Raw genomic sequence first — 294 nt, forward strand, 5'->3', positions numbered from 1 at the left:
AGATGGTGACTGCAGCCATGAAATTAAAAGACGCTTACTCCTTGGAAGGAAAGTTATGACCAACCTAGATAGCATGTTCAAAAGCAGAGACATTACTTTGCCAACAAAGGTTAGTCTAGTCAAGGCTATGGTTTTTCCTGTGGTCATGTATAGATGTGAGAGTTGGACCACATGTGAAGAAGGCTGAGCGCCGAAGAATTGATGCTTTTGAACTGTGGTGTTGGAGAAGACTCTTGAGAGTCCCTTGGACTGCAAGGAGATCCAACCAGTCCATTCTAAAGGAGATCAGCCCTG

Source organism: Bison bison, unplaced genomic scaffold, assembly GCF_000754665.1.
Source record: "Bison bison bison isolate TAMUID 2011002044 unplaced genomic scaffold, Bison_UMD1.0 scf7180017864043, whole genome shotgun sequence".
Lineage (NCBI taxonomy): Eukaryota > Metazoa > Chordata > Mammalia > Artiodactyla > Bovidae > Bison > Bison bison.